This window comes from Mustela putorius, unplaced genomic scaffold (assembly GCF_011764305.1).
Source record: "Mustela putorius furo isolate JIRA1106 unplaced genomic scaffold, ASM1176430v1.1 tig00000589_pilon_pilon_pilon, whole genome shotgun sequence".
Lineage (NCBI taxonomy): Eukaryota > Metazoa > Chordata > Mammalia > Carnivora > Mustelidae > Mustela > Mustela putorius.
In genome coordinates, this window is record NW_025421425.1 from 1,670,617 (window position 1) to 1,689,310 (window position 18,694).

General features: G+C 44.8%; 1 protein-coding gene across 5 annotated transcripts in view; it reads right to left on the bottom strand.

Moving 5' to 3' along the window:
* Positions 1-18,694, bottom strand: part of SEMA5A (semaphorin 5A) — a 466,937-nt gene that overhangs the window by 315,392 nt on the left and 132,851 nt on the right. The gene's annotated exons all lie outside the window — the stretch shown is intronic.

Consider the following 18,694-nt stretch of genomic DNA (forward strand, 5'->3'; position numbering starts at 1 on the left):
GCCTATTAGTGAGATTTCCCAAGACAAAAGTCAATAAAGACCTTGGATTCGCTACCACAAAAGCGTCAAATGATTAGCACATAGTGCGATGCTGTGAACATGGGAAATTTTAATCTTCAGTTCGTTAGCCGGAGGTGTGGAAAGATCCTGCAGGACATCATGAGAAAGGCCTCCCTGGTTGGAACATGCTCCTTAAGTGTTCTAAATCCCGTATTTCAAAATATGAAAAACCAGGAGATGGTGGGTACATTCGTGTAAGCACAAAAGGAACAATTCCTAAGTGTAAGTCCAGACAAACGACTGTGAGGTTGCCTCAATTTGGCAAGTCGTCCCCAGCAGTGAAGGGGTTCTAACACAGCTGCAGGAGGTCTGACTCCTGTTTCTGTCTTGCAAAAGGTGAAGGACTGCCTAGAATGTCCCAGGGACCTGCCCTGCCCCCAGCAGGTGCAGGAGAGGAGCACTATGGTGGGGCCGGGGAAGGGGGGAGGGCGGAGTGTGGAACCAGCACAGACTTGGGACCCAGAGCGCCTGGGGACCCACCAGCTCCAACACGAGCCTCATGCCTCAGGTTCCATCATCTGTAACGTGGAGTTCGAAACCACAGCTCAAAATTAGAAGAGCTCATTTGATATGATGTGGAGCTGTCCCTAGCAATTACGAAGCACCAAAAAAGTCTTAATAAATAGAAATGAGAATGATTTACAAAAAGAAAAATGTGCTTGAAATCTTATAGAAATAAAAATCTCTAAAAATCAAATGAAAGCCTTCCTCTCGAGCATGGGAAGACAAAAGCAGGACAGTATTTTAGAAGCACCGCAACTGTGGGCTACCCCAGATGCAGCAAAATTCCACACCTGCCCGGGAGACACATCAGCGCTGTTCACACCAGCAAAACCCTGAAAGCAACACAGGTGTCCACCGAGAGAATGCAAATTTGTGTGGTATACCAGACCACAAGGAGCAGGAACGGACACCAGCCACACACAGCATAAATGAATACACAGAATGCCAGGGGGTGAAAAAGTCAAGGGTAATATAGAATAGAGTAAATCCATATTTACTGCAAATTTTAAAAAAGCAAATAAATATTTGGAAGTTGTGGCAGCTATATGGGAAAGCCAGGGAATGCCCACAGAAACCTCACGGCGGCGCTACTGTGAAAATGATGGATGCTGAAAAGGCTGGTGGGTCTGCTCCCTGTTGACCTCCCCTATCAAGCCACCCAGATCAAAGTCGGACACTTACTAACTCTGCTTACGCCCCACGCCTCCCGCATCCACCCTTCTGCCTCGAACGCATCCCTCCTGGTCTAGTACGAGAACCTCAAGTCCTTCCAAGTTCCAGATCAAACCCCAGTGCTCCTATTTGTATGACCATTTCTTTTCTTTTTTTTTTTTAAGATTTCATTTATTTATTTATTTGACAGACAGAGATCACAAGTAGGCAGAGAGGCAGGCAGAGAGAGAGGAAGGGAAGCAAGCTCCCTGCTGAGCAGAGTGCCCGATGCGGGGCTCGATCCCAGGACCCTGAGATCATGACCCGAGCAGAAGGCAGACGCTTAACCAACTGAGCCGCCCATGTGCCCCCTCACCATACAAAATCATTCCAGTGCTACTGACTGCATTCCCTGTGCTGTCCATGCCAGCCCCATGACTTACCTATCTTATTACTGGAAATTTCTGTCTCTTAACCTTCTTTACCTGTTTTAGCCTCCCCCAACCCCTTCCCACTCTGGTAACTACTAGTCAGTTTGCTGTATCCATGAATCTGTTTCTGTTTTGCTTTGTTTATTCATTTGCTTTGCTTTTAAGATTCCACATACAAGTGAAATCATATGTGATTTGTCTTTCTCCATCTGACCTATTTCACTGGGCATAACACCCTCTAGGTCCATCTGTGCTGTGGCAAAGGGCAAGATCTCGTTCTTTGGATGGCTGGACGGTATTCTCTCTCTGTGTCAGATCTTCCTTCTCCACTCATCTACCTGTGGACACTTTGGTTGCTCTCAGAGCTCGGTTGTTATAAATCAGGCTGCGATGGACATAGGGGTGCACATTTTTATGCAAGCAAGTAGAGTTTCAGTACATCGGGTTTACAAGCCGCATCATAGTTAATAGTATGGATGGACCGTAATTTAGCTGATCTCATTACAAATAACTTTGGTCTTTGCATTTCAAACAGGTAAATGGATTTGCTATCTTACCCCCCTTCTCTGTAAATTCTACCCTGAGACATGGTTCCATTTCTCCGTGAAAAGTGTGATCTTTTTATTTCCAGGACATTCCCATAATTCCTGTGCTTCCAGAACTCATGTGATGCCCAGCCTCCTTCTGTATCAGCCTGCCACCTCTTCCCAGGGTTTGTTGATGGTTGGTTGGTGCATTCGCTCAACGAATGTTTGATACTCTCTATGTGCAGAGAACTGTGATGTCTTTGAGGGGCCATAGTGATGGGGGGGGGCACAGGCTCTGTCCTTGCGTACAGGGGTGCCATGTCACAAGGAACAGAGAAGCCAGACTCTGGCTAAGTGACCTGAGGGCCGTGGATATTGTATCCGAAGGAGGCTTGGATGAGCTGCCCTTGCTATCTCAACGGGGAAATGGTCATACGGGGGCGTCTGGGTGGCTCAGTAGGTTAAGCCTCTGCCTTCAGCTCAGGTCATGATCTCAGGGTCCTGGGATTGAGCCCTGCATCGGGCTCTCTGCTCAGCAGGGAGCCTGCTTCCCCTACTCCCTGCCTGCCTCTCTGCCTACTTGTGATCTCTGTCTGTCAGATAAATAAATAAATGAAATAAATGAAGCGTGTCCCTCTCTCTCTGCCCTTTCCCTCACATGTACTCTCTCTCAAATAAATAAAATATTAAAAAAAAAAAACACACACACACAAAAAAACCTTTGGAGGTTCCTCAAAAAGTCAAAAATAGAGCTACCGTACACAACCCAGCAGCTGCACTACGAGGTGTTTACCCAAAGGACACAAACATACTGACCTGAAGGGGCACGTGCACCCCAATGATTAGCACAGCAATGTCCACAATAGCCAAACTACGGAAAGAGCCCAGATGTTTATTGACAGATGAATGGAGAAAGAAGATGTGCTGTGTACACACACACACACACACACACACACACACACACAGGAATATTACTCACCCACCAAAAAAATGAAATTTGCCATTTGCAACGACATGGATGGAACGAGAGGGTATTATGCTAAGCAAAGTCAGTCAATCAGAGAAAGACAATTTTCATATGATCTCTCTGATATGTATAATTTAAGAAACAAAACAGAGATGCGGCACCTGAGTGGCTCAGTGAGTTAAAGCTCTGCCTTTGGCTCAGGTCATGATTCCAGGGTACTGGGATCGAGTCCCGCATCAGGTTCTCTGCTCAGCAAGAAGCCTGCTTCCCTTCCTCTCTCTCTGCCTGCCTCTCTGCCTACTTGTGATCTCTGTCTGTCAAATAAATAAATAAAATATTAAAAAAAAAAAAGAAACAAAACAGAGGATCATAGGGGGAAGTGAGGGGGGGAAAAATAAGCAAGATGAAATCACAGAGGGAAAGAGACCATTAGAGACTCTTAATCATAGGAAACAAACTGAGGGCTGCTGGGGGGGCGGGGGGATGGGGCAACAGGGGGGATGGGCATTCGGGAGGGCACGTGATGAAATGAGCCCTAGGCATTCTATGCAACTGATGAACCACTAAATTCTACCTCTGAAACTAATAATACACTCCATGTTAATTAAATGAACTTAAATAAAATAAGATTTTTAAAAAATAACTTTGTATGGAGACCAGAAGGTGATCAGCCTTATCATGGGGATCGTTTCATCACGTATAAAAATCCAGAATCACTACGATGTATGCCTCCAACTAATAACATGTCCTCTGTTCACCATACTTCACTTTTTAAAAAATAATGATGTTGGCTGAAAAACATAATTAAGTATACACATGTATTTCTCTATATAAAGATAAATAAGAGAGAACGAACGAACGTTCGACGAAAATAAACCAAATTATTTTTGTTGATATGTTTGCAGATTCAAAGAACCCTACACTACTCCCAGAAGTAGAGGTATTTCACCTGCTTCCAGGAACTCGAATTTTCAACAGGCACTTATTTTTTCATAGATAATTCAAAATGAGCAAAAATATTAAAGTTTAAAATAAATGAGTGAGGTGAGCTTAGCTTTACGGATTAACTCATGAGACAGGAGCCCTGATACAAGTATGAGATTCAGGCTGACTCGGGGGGGGGGGGGGGGGGGGGGGGGGGCAGGGGGGGGGGGTGGAGCAGCTGCAGGGGCGAACTGAGAGCAGGGGCCAACTTCCCCTATGTGTTCTCCACACCCACAGGAAGTTCCTATTCTCATTTCAAGTCCAGGGAGGAAGAGTTAGGCAGGCCGGTGTGAACTGGGAGTAGGGACAGATGCTTCTTGACTGGGACCTCCCACTTCTTTACTTTCTAGATTCCTTTTCCCTCGGGGCAAAACTTCACTCTTGCCTGAGGAAATTGGCTTTATCAGCCTCCACTGATAAACCGTATTATGCAAAGCTCTCTGTTTATGTTGAAGAGGACTCTGGTAGGCAGGCCTTCAGAAAAGTTCTCCAATCCCAATGCAGCTGTCCTGGGTTTTGGTGCTCTAACCGGCCACTGTAGCTCAGTCAATAACACATCCCTGGGAATTCATTACAGGAAAGCGAACACACATGTGTGTTTTGTTGAGAAGCTCTAGGTTGTGTTTCTGGTTGAGCATAGAGGACAAAGTGATGTACTCTGTCTAACGTCACATGTGAGAGGCAGACAATATGCTTAAGCTCACTGTTCTGGAAAATTCCTACAGTTCTCTCTGGTTACAACCACAACCACGGAGATGAGCCTGGAGGGAATGCGGCTGGGCTTTAATGCACAAACACTCATTCTGGAAAAATCGGAGGTTCCAGGCACAGAGCTCGCTAGCTGCGGACACCTCCTCACAGAGAAGCACAGACAGACCTACCCCGTTCAGTAACTCATCTCAGATCACAGTGAATTGGAAAGTTGTGGAACAAAGCTACTTTGCCTGAAAAGTCCAAAAAAGTTTGTCCCTACCTGCTCGAATCCAGGACTGCTCTTATGGCCATTTTTAAAACACCACCATAAGGCAGTTGGTGGTTATCGCTGTTTAACTAAACGTGCTTTCCTGATCTAACACACCGACCCACACCCACACAGACCCTGAAAAACCCGAAGGGCCTTAAACATAGTCATACACTTTGCTGAACGTTCTCCAAAGGCATTCATCTTTTATACCAGCAAAGACTTAGAGGGAAAAATGGTCCTCCTAGTCTAAGCGTTACGCATTACAAACTTGATTTGGAAGCTTCTAGCTGGAGAGAAGAAAATGGCTTTTTACAATTAACTCTATCAGGAGTTTATTTTTAACTACATCAGAAGATAGGAGATTATTTTTAAAAGAAATGATAAGGCCATGAGAAGTAATAGTAGTAAGTGTCCTGACAGAAAATAAACTGTGTGTGGCACATATAAACATACACACACAGACACAGAGGAAGGACACACCCACTACAATGCATGTCCACGTGCTTGCACACACACACACACATTCTCACAGTGAACACCAGAAGGCTGGTCCCCACGTCTGACTATAAATTTGAGGCAAATCCCCGCTCTGCCTCTGGGTGGTTGTGGGCCCTCTATTTCCGTCTTCAGGTTGGGACAACCTCCGTGTGTTTCTCACATGGTTTGTGAAGATTTACTGTTCTCACCAACGCGGAACACTTAGAACAACGCCAGGCGCACTCTAAGTGTGCAGTAATCGTTACACAGAACAACACGGATCTTCACTGTTCCAATTAATGTCTGGAGGAAAACAACCAATCGTTAGCATGTTCTGGGGTATGGGGGCGTGCATCACTGTTCCATACTTCGGGGGGAGGATAGTTTTTGCAAGTTTCCTGTAAATGGGAATGTGTGGTTATTATCATGAGAAAAAAAATTACATGTATGATTTGCTAGGAAAATGCTACAGAGAAGAATCAAGATGAACGGATTGAAGTCCCCTTGCTGATTCATTTCCATCCCCCAGGACAGAAGAAGCTCTAGCTTCGGAGTCCAGCCTGGACACATTTGGTCCACGTGGTCAGGCCTGAAAGCACCAGCAAGGATTGGGGAGATGGTGTCAAAGACAACCTTCAGTTCTTTTTAAAAAGACCAGAACGCTTTTATCTGATCAGGGCTGGAGGGCTACCATGCTCAGGTACACTGCAGCGTCCTAGGTGGTCCTGTTCTAAGGGGACAGCTGATCAGAGCTATAATCCCCAGAGAAAAATCAAACAGAACAAGTTACTGTGCCCAGCTTCTCTAGAGGAATCCCACACAGCCAAGGATTTTATGCATGGCAGGAATCCAGAATTTAAATTCGACATTTTACCTAAACTCCACACTGACCGAAGACCTACTGACTCCAGCAAGCACAGAATAAAAATCCAGAAAAACAGTATGATGTTCTGAAGCCTAGGAAAAAAAAAAAAAAAAAAATGATAAAGGTGTGGCATCAAATGCCAGATCAAAGGACAGGCGCTGGTAGGGGGTCAACCTCGACTTTCCAAGTGGAACTCAGAGCTAAAGTGTTCAAAAGCAGCCTTGCCAGAGTCTTCATTAATTTTGTATGTTTCCTCCGCATGCCATTGTGAATACAATGAGCTCGTAACCCTTCAAAAGCTTAGTTTATAGCTCACCATCTTTCTCTAGTAGTTAATGGTGATTCTCACAGATCAGAACAGGAGATGTTTCAGGATGAGGCAAGAGTCCAGAGACATCGGGGCACCTGGGTGCCTCAGGCAGTTAAGCATCTGCCTTTGGCTCAGGTCATGATCCCAGGGTCCTGGGACCAAGCCCCACACTGGGCTCCCTGCTCAGCGGGGAGTCTGCTCCTCTCTCTCCCTCTGCCCCTCCTCCTGCTTGTGCTCTCCCTCATTCTCTCTCTCTCTAAATAAAAAAAATTTAAAAGAACTTTTTTTTTTTTTTAAGTTGAATGCAGACGTATTGAAAAAACAATTTCCTAAGAGATGAGAGTTACAGTCGAGAAGAATTCAGCACGGCAGGAATACTAAAGAACTCCGACTCAGTGTGCCATGAACCAACCCCTTAACCTCTACGTGAAAAGTCTCCCCCCGTTTACCAATTCTATCCACAAAAATGTTTACCATTTTCTGCATGCAATGACATGAAAGCCTTTTGAAAAAAAACATGACAGCTTGAGAATCACAGACCCGGGTTTAATTCAGATGAGAAACTATGATTCAAAGAACTCAACCTTCTAGTCCAAGGTTACCGTCAGTCTAGAAAGCAATGCCAGAACTTGAATTAACTTGGGTCTGACTCAAAAACCACTGTGCAATCTTGTGTCCCCAGTACTTTAGGTTGCTGACAATTTTGCAACCACAGTTTGCCAACACCAATGGAGAAAGCACCACATTTTTTAAACTCTGTAAAGTGAGTGTTACACCTCAAATGTGAGCTGCCACTAAAGTATTTGTCTCTGTAAAAATTCCAACGATGTAGCAATTTCACCCCTAGGTATATACCTAAGAAAAATAAAAATTCATGTCCGCCCAAAAACTTGTACACGAGTGGTCCAACAAAGTAGAAATCATCCAAATGTCCATCAACTAATGAACAGTGAATGGACAGAGAAATGTGATCTTTCCACAGCGTAACATCACTCAGCTCGAAAAAGGAACAAAGTGCGGACATACACCTCACCACGGATGACCCCTGAAAACACTGTGCGAGGGGAAGAAACCAGTCACAAAAGGCCACATACGGTTGGAAGCCATTGGTATGAAATGTCAGACAGAGGCGAATCCACAGAGACAGAATATAGACGAGCGGTTGCCAGGGTTAGGGGGGAGGTGGGTAGGGGGACTTTTCACTGACAGCTACAGGTTTTCTTTCTGGGGTGATGAAAATATTCCAAAATTAAACAGTGGCTAAGAACATATAAAATGTGCAGTAAACACATTTTTAAGCCTTAAAAGGGTGAAATTTATTGTATGTGAATTATATATATCAAGCTGTTAGAAGATGTCACTTCCAAACTCCCAACTCAGGCTACCCGGTTCTCGGGACGATAGCTCCAGCAACAGAAGGTAAGAAAGACAGGAGGAGTACGTCTCACTCCAAGGGAGGGGGCTTCGGTGGGTCTTTCCAGTTTGAGGAACAGTGGCCTCGGGGGTGGCATCAGGTGACCAGTGGTGGCTGGCAAGCCAGTAAGGAGAAGGCTCTTCATGTACCCAGTTTTTCACTGGCCAAGTCCCCATTAGCCTGACATAGACGGGGACCGGGGGTGGGTGAGCTACTGGTCTACAGAAAAAATAGAAGAGCTACAGAAAAACCAGTGTGAAATTGACACCGGCTTTGGACCCCAAAGCAAATTTGTTATTAAGTCTGTATTTTAATTCCAGGGTAGTTAAGAGAGTGATAATAGTTTCAGGTGTGCAACACAGTTGATCCAACACTTGCGTCACCCACTGTTCCTACAGCAAGCGCACTCCTTCACCCCCGCCGCCCGTGTCATCCACCCCCCACCCCCTCCCCCTGGTAACCGTCAGTTTGTTCTCTTCAGTTAAGAGTCTAGGGGTGCCTGGGGAGCTCAGCCGGTTAAGCGTCCAACTCTTGGTTTCGGCTAAAGTCATCTCGGGATCCGGGGATCCATGGGGCTCTGTGCTCAGCCGGGAGTCTACTTGAGGATTCTCTCTTTTCTCCCTCTGCCCCTCCCCCCAACTTGTGTGCTCTCGTGCGCTCTCTCTCTCCCTCTCAAATAAAAAAATCTTTAAAATAGAAAGAGTCTGTTTCTCGGTTTGTCTCTCTCTCTTTTTTCCATTGCTCATTTGTTTTGATTCTTACATTCCACATCGGAGTGAAATCATGTGGTGCTTGTCTTTCCCTGACTCACGGATTCTGCCCAGCATTACGTCCTCCAGCTCCAGCCATGTGGTTGCAAATGGCAAAACTTCATTGTTTTTATGGCTGAATACTATTCCACTGCACATATAGGTACACTACGTCTTCTTTATCCACTCACCATGATCAAGTGCGATTTCTTCCTACACTGTAAGGGGAGTTCAGTATTTGCCAGTCAATTGATGTGATACATCACATCAACAAGGGGAAGGATTAAAACTATACGACCATGTCAATAGATGCAGAAAAACCATCTGTCAAAGTACAACATCCATCATGACAAAATCCCTCAACAAAGGGCACCTGGGTGGCTCAGTCGATTAAGCGTCTGCCTTTGGTTCAGGTCATGATCCCAGGGACCTGGGATCGAGCCCCACATCAGGCTCCCTGCTCAGGGGAAGACTGCTTGTCCATCTCCCACTCTCCCTGCTTGTGTTCCCTCTCTCTCTGTCTCTCTGTCAAAGAATAAATAAAACCTTTAAAAAAAATCCCTCAACAAAGTAGTTTTAGAGAGAACATAACTGAACATAATACAGATGTTATGTGAAAAACCCACCCCAAACATCATCCTCAATGGGGAAAAAACTGAGAGCTTACACCTAAGGTCAGGAGCAAGACAAGGATGTCCACTCTCACCATTTTTATTCAACATAGTCCTAGCTAGAGCACTTGGACAACAAAAAGAAAATAAAAGGCATCCAAGTTGGTAAACAAGAAGCAAAACTTTCACTATTTACATATGACATGATAATATACAGAGAACCCAAAAGACTCCATGAAAAGACTATTAGAACTGATAAAAAAAAAATCAGTAAAGTCTTGGAATACATAATCAACGTACAGAAATCTGTTGCATTTCTATACACTAATTATGCAGCAGTAGAAAGAGTAATTAAGAAAAAAATCCCATTAAACAATTACATGAAAAATAATAAAGTACCTAGGAATAAACTTAACCAAAAAGTTGAAAGACCTGTACTCTGAAAACAGGAAAACACTGATGAAAGAAAGTGATAAGAAGACAAACAATTGGAAAGACGGTCCATCCTCAGGGACTGGAAGAACAAACATTCTTAAAATGTCTGTCCTACCCAAAGCCATCTACACATTGAGTGCCATCCCTATCAAAATACCAAAAGCATTTTTCACAGTAGAACAAACCATCCTAAAATGTGGTTGGAACAAAGAAAGACCCTGAATAGGCTGAGCAACCATGAAAACAAAAAGCCAATTTGGAGGCATCAGAGTTCCAGACTTCAAGTTCTATTACAAAGTTGTAGTGGTCCAAACGGTATGGTACGGACACAAAATTACACCCATGGATCAACAGAATAGAATGGAAAACCCAGAAATGAGCCCAAGGCAGTTTTAGGCTGAAATGGACCCGTTACCCAGAGAGCTTGCTGACACACACATCCCCATGAAGCCTCTCACTCCAAAACAGCTTTAGATATCTTACCCTATTTATAATTATTAATTATTATACAATTTATATGATTTATCAGCATCAAGTACCTCATCGTTTAAGTGCTTACACTTTACTTAACACTTTAAAATAATTTTATAGCTCACACTTACCTAAGAATTATGGGGCTGGAGGTCTCTCCAAGCCCCCAAGTTCACTGCCACCTCCAACATTCATTCCATGCACACCCTTCAACAACCCCTACAGACTCTGCACACACTTCCTCAGCTAAACACTTCTGATAGAAATTTCCATTCCTCCCTGTGTTTTTCCAGTGTTAAAGCAACTAAATCAGATAGCCAAAGGAAAGTTTTCCCAGTGTTGGTCATTCTCCAAAAGAAGAGCAAAATGGAAGAACCAGTGGGCATGAAGGTGGAGGGGTAGTAACCATAGCAGCTGCCTGTACCCAAGCTCTTGGACATGTGACATCAACTATGGATATAAACCATAAATGCTCTGATACTTTTTGGCTCAAAGCAATAAGTTCCATTGAAGACTCGGGACCTAGCACCATTTGTCAGCCAAAAAGAATGTTGCCCACCATATCCGCCCTCTGTTATTAAACACGCTTTTCTGGAACCTCAGAACTATCCCAGGGATCACAGGGTCCCCCTCTTCAGAAAGCCTCTGTTGCACGACACCTGTGTGATGACCCCGAGTTAGCAGTCCCCCATGGTCCTCTCCTCAGCTCCTGAAGTCTCAGAATCGCCCCTCTCTGCACAGTTCCCACAGCGAGAGGTCGAAAGAAATGTGCTGTGAGCTGTCACATTAGCATTTCACATCATGAAATAGTTATGTTTTCCCTGGATAACAGTCCTATAAATCTTTAGCAAGCATAACTTCAGAACTTAATTCCTTGACCACAGAGCAAGATTCTCACCCTATGGAGATTCTCTGGGCAAGATTCTCATCCCACGGGAGTTGTACTAAAAAATGTCAAGGATGAGAACTGGCCCAGGGGTGCTAGCCAAGGGAAATATAGAGTCATAACAAACAGCTGCCTCTTTTCCCGACTGTCACCGTTCCCTCCAGACCAGTGTCCTCAAGCAGGCCAGCGCCCCGCCTCCAGCAGCTTCGGATTAATCAAACATCAGCCTGTTGCGGTCCAAGTGGACCCCGCATATGAATCTTTAGACTGTGGCGTGTACTGGTCGATAGCATGGAGAACTGTGTCCTTATTTGTTAGAAGCATGTGTCACGTGCTTAAAACAATTACACATGTGTCCACGCACACACACTGGGCTCGAATGTCTAAACACTACTCTCTTAGTCCATTCTTTTCTCTTAACCTAATCCATAAAGAAGGATCAGCAAAATATCCACAGATTCATACAATTCATAAATAAGGTGATTTTGCTCATGGTCAAGGACTCGTTAATTCCACTGTAGATCTAGAACCACAGAGCTAAAAAGGATGCTGACAGCTCGTCTCCACTGTCAACTCTCCTCTCCAGGCTTTTCTCATCCACAACTTCAGAAGAGGTGTTATGGCTTCATCTCCAATTCCACCATGCAAAAGGGTTTGTTCCATAGGTTCTTGGAGAGATTTCCGGAATCAGGCAGATGATGGGTTCGAATTCTGCCCTCCTTTCTAGCTTGGTGACTCTGGAAAAGTATACTAACCTTTGCCCACTCTTTCTCTTCACCTAAAATACCATTACCATCTACCTGTCCTTCTACTGCCCCCAACACAGGCATGTATTAAGTGGCTACAAAATGGCACCCATTGAATGGCCTTCTCTCCTGCCCAGACCAGTGTCCTAGGTGGACATCCCTGGCTGTCTTCTTTTTTCTTCCATCTACCTTCGACATGGCTTAAATGCCTCTGCCTGGACCCTCTGGCTGGGATCCTGTGGACAGTCCCAGAGCATGGCCCAAAAGATGCCACCCAATCTCATCGCAAAGCCCTGCCTCATCTTCCAATACGCACCAGGCATGATTCAGCAATTCTTGAGACACCACCGTTTTGGTGTCAATACACTCTTTAGATCTTTATCCTCACCATACCTTCTGCAAACTACAACTTCCCATCTACCCCTCCTGTCCTGTGAAAGGCCACCTCAATGCAACTGCCAACACTTTGCTATTTACCCATTCTCATCATGAGAATGAACTTTTCCTTCAACCCTGTACTCAAAACCTGTTGTATATACCCTCTATCATTCTACTTACAAAGGTATATACTTATTAATAAATTGAATTCCCTCGATACAACACAAACCCATGGTCAGAGACACTCTTGCTACTATACCTTTCCTTCACAACAGAGAGCTTAGATCGTCACTGTTATAAAGTGTGAATTTTATAATACTGAATTCTTTGCATGCATCACCTCTCCGCCTGGTGCACAATGATTAACACGTACCTGCGTCACATTGTAATGGAACTTGGAACGCCCCATTTTAAGCCATCTCACACTCTGTTGAAAACCAGGCCAATCTGCTTTGCTGTGTATTCCTTGTCCGTGCTCAAAGGCTTCAGCCTTAGAAACAAACAACTTTATAAAATTTTTAAAAGGCAATGAAAGAAAAGAGAAACATAAACTGCATACACATAGCTCCCCTGCCACGACTGGTCAGAAACACAACAAAAGCATGGTCATAAAACTACATAGTGTTTGTAACCCAGTTCCAAGCCAGGCTCCGCGGGCTGCCGGGAATCATTTTTAAAAGACATACATGGACTCCTATGTGAATTTTGCAGCCTATGAAATCCAGGACTCGTATCTCCCCCGACGATGGCGACCCGTGCTTTTTATTAGCTGCCTGCCATGAGAAGAACACATGAATGATTTGTTTCTAATCAAAGTCATAGACTTGAGCCGTTTCAACATACACTCTCCACTATGGGGTGTGTGTGTGTGTGTAGGAGAAAAACAAAACTCAAATTGCTACTTGGGTGCCATGACTATCTCTTATCAGCAATAAAGCTTTAAGCCAAGGCTAAGCCATTTAGAAGTCTTGATAATAAGCTTGAAGTCTCTAACGCTATTTCACTACATTCCTTATTTAGTCAAATTATTTTGAAACATATTTGCAATGAGGGGTGATTAGACGTCTCCTCTTACAAAGGATCATTCCAGGGTCCCACTGGCACATGATTTGATGACATAAAATGTCCCCCTATCGGGGGAGAAATCATCACTGGACCAACCTCTCACAGCTAATCCTTGAGGTCGGAGGAAGGAAGCAGCCACAAACGAATGAACAAACACAAAGATCTTCCAGGTGGACTGTCTCAGATGACCTCCAAAGGTCAAGTCACACAAGGTGGCCGCTAGAATCACGACCACAAGCCACCAAGCACTGAGCTGCTTTGCTGTCTCTTTCTTCTCGAACAGATACTAGATTCCAAAACGAATTATCCCACTGCCCAAAGAGAGGCTGACTCTGAGGTAACCGGCTCTCTGAGTGTATTCTCTCACCCAGTTTAATGAAAAACGATGCGGTTTGGAAGCAACTTCCAGAGTTACTGAATGTTAAGCAAGATATTCATTATTCTATCCCACCATGAAACAACAGGCCCAAGCAGCCAACTCCGGGAAGGTCCTCCGAGACTCTGTTTGTACATGTCAGGAAGCAAAACAGGGTGTTCAGAATGCACTGCTTGTTAGAGTACTTCTGTCCCTTCTGAGAATCTGAGTAACACAGAAAGAAACCGCTTCACGGAAAACCGGACCCAATCCACCCAACCCCCCTGGAGATCCAAAATTCCCCAGGAACCCCACGACGGGATGTGTCCTACATGATCTCATAAAAATTCTCCCTGTATGTGGTGTCTGGTGGCGGGGGGGAGGGCACATGGGGGGGCTCACTTGGTTAAGCACCTGGCTTCGGCTCAGGTCATGATCTCGGGGTCCCGGGATGGGGCTGCTTGTGGAGCTCTCTGCTCAGCGCGGAGTCTGCTTCTCCCTCTGCTCCTCCCCCCGATCGTACTCACTCTCTCAAATAAATAAATTTTTTTTTAATTTAAAAAACAAGAGAGGACCCCTACTCAGCCATGTAAGCACAATGCCTGCACCTCATGCACCCCCACGGGAGGTGAGCCAGCCAGATGACCAAAAATGAGGAACCTCCCAGGAAGAGAAGATCTCTGGGATTCTAATTCCCCATAATGATGCTAATACACGTCTCTTGCCTTATCTAGCCAAAGAAATGAACACAGAAGAACCTGATAGAAATCAAGCAAATAGAACACAGTGAAAATGACACCACCAAATTAGCTGTCTCAAAGGCCCCCACATGCCCCACGGCAGGGTTTGTCCAGGTGGAAACATTTCCCTAATGGCAGTGGCTTACTCACCATTAAGTTTCGCAAAGTCATAAATATCTATGTATAATATCATAAAAAACGAGCGTAACACCGGCTTTGAAAACACTGGCCAGTGAGAACAGCATTGTAAAGACTCTACCCCAGATCTGTTAACAAATAGATACAGTAAGTGAAATTGAGAAAAGGAGAAAGCTAGACATACTTTCTCAGACATGAAACAAACTGCTCTGATGTCTGTATTCAAGTCCAGTGAGATCTAAATATGGGTCTGCTTTGGGAAAATAAAAGAAGAAACATGGTTTTCTTTTTTTCTCTTCAGTGAAAGGAATTATGGTTATCAAGAAAATAACCATACACAGACGCATATAACATTTACACAGACGCATCGAATATCAAATTGAAGCATGAAGTATTTACTAGATATGCAAAGCATGGGTAGCACGAAGCTACATTTCCCACATAACTCAAAGAAATTTCACACTGTATTAAGGAGCTTAAAACTACATTTAGGCAGAAGAAACATACACAGAAGTTGCCTTGTAAGAAGTGATAAAAAGCCATGCTGCGAAACCCCGGATTTCTGCAGGGATAAACTACACGTGTTTGCATCAAGAGAATGTACCGAAAAGATACAAAAAGAAATCAGCAGGATGCCAAGTAAGTTTCTCCTAGTTTCTGCATTTCAAACAGGTCTTTAAGTAAATGTGAGATGGCCTTGCCATGGGATGTGAGAACTGGAAAGGAAAAGATTCCAGAATGAGGAATGTATATTCTACACAACTTCTCATGGAATGAACGTCGTGCCCCAGAGTTCCTTACTCTGAGCAATCCGGGCATTTGCATGGGCTAATTTGCTGTTGTGGAGGTGGCACTAGCATCAAACAGGACTGAGCCACAGTGTTGGCGTCTACCTTCAAGAGGCCAGGAACCCAAGAGAACATGCTAGACAATCAAAATGTCTCCAGATATTGACAAATGTCCGGTAGGGCGGGGGCCGGGAGGTGCGAATCACCCTCCCTCACCTTGAGAATCACGACTTGATACAGTTAAATCTCAAAGAAACGTTGAGCTATGGCATAAGAGAAGGACTGCGTATAAAAAGGGAACATCCGATCATTCTCCGTACTTCGAGCCTCTCATTGGCTTACGTTGTCAGGATGAAATCCTGTAGCTAGAGTGCTACATGTACAAATCAAAACTGTATCCCAAATCACTACAACACACAATTTCACCACAAGGAAACGTGAGTTTTACAAATCACTTCTATAATGGAAACCAGATTAAGTATGTTTCAGTTACCACAGTAACGAGGACAGCGCAGTTTGGAAAACGAAATGAATGCTGCCAATATTTGTAAGCAAAACCGTCAAAAACCTGAACAGGAACCCAAAATGCCCCAGTGGAGTGTGCGTTGATCCCTCAGCTATCCGGCTGCTCTTGTTTCGTTTTGAGAAGTAACGGAATGACAAACCAAGGGTGCACCTGTGGAGGAGGCTATCTGACCTTCACAGGAGACCGTCATGGAGAACGAGCAAAAGAAGGATTCCTCAGTATCTCTTCTCGCCTTGCTACTAAGTAGCTTTCTTCTCTTCAATTCCAAGAGTTAACTGAGCCATTGCTTAACTAGCAAGCAGTCTGCCAGATACCTTTAAGCTCTGGGTAAGGAATCTCCAGCACAAAACTCAACTCGGATAAAGGGAAGAATCTCCTGTCCTGCCTCACCACCATCATTGCCACATCCAACGTTGATGCCACCTCCACCACCACCTCCACCATCACCTCCATCATCACCTCCATAATCACCTCCAACTCTACCACCACCACCACCACCACCACCACCCCACCATCACTTCTACTATCACTATCACCACCATCACCTCCACCATCAACACCTCAACATCATTATCTCCACCATCACCTCCACTTCCATCATTACCTCCACCATCATTGCCCCCACCATCATTATCTCCATCAGCACCAACACCTCCACCTCCACCATCACCTCCACCTCCATCGTTACCTCCACCATCATCACCTCAACCAACATTATCTTAACCATCACAACAATCACCTCCACTTCCACCATCATCTCCACCCTCATCACCTCAACCATCATTATCTCCACTATCACCTCTACCATCATCACCTCAACCATCATTATCTCCACCATCACCTCCATCACCTCCACCTCCACCATCACCTCCACCATCGCCATCTCCAACATCATCACCTCAACTCTACCACCACCACTATCACATCCACCATCACCACCGCCTTCATCATCACCACTTCCACTATCACCTCCATCATCACCTCAACATCATTATCTCCACCAGCAGACCCCCAACTCTACCACCACCTCCACCATCACCACCACCACTTCCACCATCATCATCACCACCATTAGCTAGAAGTCTCACCACTATAGCAAGGAATTCCCCAACCCTGCATTGGGCTCTGGCATAATCTAACCCCTCCTTGGACAACTTTCTTGGCACACGATTCTTACTGACACTAGACTTTTCTACTTCTGGAACTTAAAACTTGCTCAGTTGTTCTCTTGGCCTGAAATATCCACCGTATATACAAGAGATGGGTTAAGCATCTTATGAAGTCAAGCTGGAAACACACTGGACACGAAGAAAACACTGAAACTGCTCACACACTACAGAAATCGCTTCATGTTGCAAAACAAATTTTCCAATGGATAAGCATCGACTTAATATTTAACTCTTACATGACAATAGGCACCAAGGATGTGTTCTAAATATTTTATAATTATTAACAATCTTGCCCTTATAACAACCCAGTGAAAGTTATTATTATTGTCCTTTTTTATTGATAGATTTTATGTTTCAGAGCAGCTTCATGCTTACAGCAAATTGGAGGGAAAGACAAAGCTTTCCGACAATACCACCTGCCCCCACGCAGATGCAGCCCAGTCATCATCAACTTCCCTCCCAGAGTGGTGTATCTGCTGCAGTCAATGGACCGATACTGACACACCATTATTACCCACGTTATTACCCTCTTTTCACAGATGCGGAAACTGAGGCACAGGGAGGTTAATAAAACTGCCCAAATACATAGCCTGGCGTAAGTGGCAGACCTGAGGTTCGAACCCAGGGGTCTCTGAACCTCTCCACTCTGCAGCCACTCTAAACTGGAAACAGTTCCAAGGCAAACTTTATGTTTAAGTGACTTTAAAAAAAATAATAATAATAAATGTCAGCATCAAAGAGAGCTCCAGGAACATCTGGTTGCAGATTTTCAACCTTTCTCTAATAACAGACCATGATTTTCAAAAGCCCTGACTCCGGCCCCCCTTTCCTCTCAGACCACGTCAGGGAAAATCTGGAGCCATTTTAAACAGTTTAAAAACCACGTTTTACTTCCACCTCTTCCTGTCACAGATTTAAAAGCGGAGGCCCCAGGAGGAAAAGTCGTCTGGCCCAGAACCACTAAGAGCAGAGCTGCACCCAGGACCCAGGGGTCTTGATACCCAGCCCGCCACTCTTCAGTTAGACCCTGGCACCCCAACGAATCCCCACACCAGTGTTCTAGAGAAAAGTATGGTTGAATTTCTATCAGTTTAGAAACACGGCTGAAAACACATGAAAATAATTCCCCAGGAAAGCCAAGCGAGAATCACTCACTGAAACGTTCCCTTCTCTACACAGAATTTGGGCTCGGGGCTGCATCTCTCCTCTGTGGCACTCACAAGCCTTTTTCCAGCAAAGCTGGGCAGGCAAGTTACTGGTGATCTGCGTTCATAAGCAGGCATGAACGGAAACCCACCACCCTCTATCCGTCTGTCCATCTGTGGCCAGTGCAGGCACCCAGCCCTGGGTGCTGCGACCCCCAGCCCGTGCCCTTACCTGCAGGTGGAGACACGGCAGCTCCGAAAGCGGTTTACGGGTTCACCTTCAGACCTTCGCATCTTAAACCTTTCCATGACTAAGTTCCTCCCTGTGGGAAAGCGCA